Genomic DNA, 1298 nt, shown 5'->3' on the forward strand with positions numbered 1-1298 from the left:
CAGTGATCTGATTTTGAAGGATTGTCAGGGTATTCAGTCAGTCCTGTTTCTCGTCAACTAAGGAGAACAGAGACTGAGGGAGAGCGTTGTCTGGCAGGAAGGATGCACTGCACGTTAAACTCGGCAACTCTTGCGTGAATTCTTATCACTGAAATACTAGTTAGGATCCGCAGTCAACTTTGGAAACAAGTTGAAAATGCAGCCTCCCTTATTGGGGAAGGAAGAGTCGGGGAAGGAAGGACACACTATTTACTCAGCTACTTCCTTGACCCAACCCTACTTTGAAGCGACCGACCTTCAACAGAATGCATTTCTAAAAAGACAAAAATAACAAAATTCCTAAAACCTCTATTTTTGGAACACATGGAGAAAACTAGGTAAGAAAATGAGCAAAATATAAATAGGAAAAGGTGGAAATGAAGCAATTTGGAGGCAGAGAAAACCAGAGTGCTTGTGTGGACAGCGATTTGATCCTCAAGGAGGAAGCCAGGCATTATTTTGTGTCCAGCTACCTGGTCTTCACTAAGTACCAAAAAATAGTTTCATAGACCCGATTAATAGGTGAATAAGGGTGGTGATAGAAGGGGCCTCGTGGCGCAACGGTAGCGCGTCTGACTCCAGATCAGAAGGTTGCGTGTTCAAATCACGTCGAGGTCAGTGTTTTTAGCCCGCTGGCGCCTGTGGCGGGAGTAACAATATATGAAGTTTATTTGGGGGAAGAATAAAGTATACGTACTCTGCTTCTCACAGGTTTGCATGCTCAATTAATTTAGCCTCCTCAAAAATACTTCCCATGCCTCTTCCCTTAAAAAAAAAACAAAACAGGTACACATAGTAATATGTTATTGTATTTTGGGATTTATTTCTGAGCTCATAGAGACGTTTTCACTGTTTTATTGCAAATATTCTGAATTATACTCTTCACCAATTCGTCCCTATAGTTAAACCTCGTCAACTTCTCTCCACGTTCACTTCTGTGCTGGCGGCCTCATCTCTCCATCCACACCTGTCTCCCACCTTCGGAAGCTTAGCAGATCTTCGGAAAGACGACTCTGGTTTGTGTGGATTACCCAAACTCACCTGCTTCAAACCTGGACCCGCTTTTCCATGCTAGAGGAAGGAGTTCCATAGCATATCGTTGGATCTGTGCAATGTCCCCACCCTGGCAAATCACGGAACAAGTCAGTTGATTTCCAGAGGCAGAAAAACTGAACGCAGTTACTTTGACAAATTGAGACTATAGGGAATGGACCATAACACCAGAGAAGGTTAGTCCCCTGGGTGCCAGATTCCGTGAA

General features: G+C 43.7%; 1 non-coding gene across 1 annotated transcript; it reads left to right on the forward strand.

The window, feature by feature from the left end:
* The first annotated feature begins 585 nt into the window (after positions 1-585).
* On the forward strand, positions 586-657 carry TRNAW-CCA. The gene has a single exon. It is a non-coding gene; the product is annotated as a tRNA-Trp (tRNA).
* The last annotated feature ends 641 nt before the right edge of the window (positions 658-1298 follow it).

Source organism: Carlito syrichta, unplaced genomic scaffold, assembly GCF_000164805.1.
Source record: "Carlito syrichta isolate Samal-C Ts95f unplaced genomic scaffold, Tarsius_syrichta-2.0.1 Scaffold231256, whole genome shotgun sequence".
In the NCBI taxonomy this organism is placed as follows: domain Eukaryota; kingdom Metazoa; phylum Chordata; class Mammalia; order Primates; family Tarsiidae; genus Carlito; species Carlito syrichta.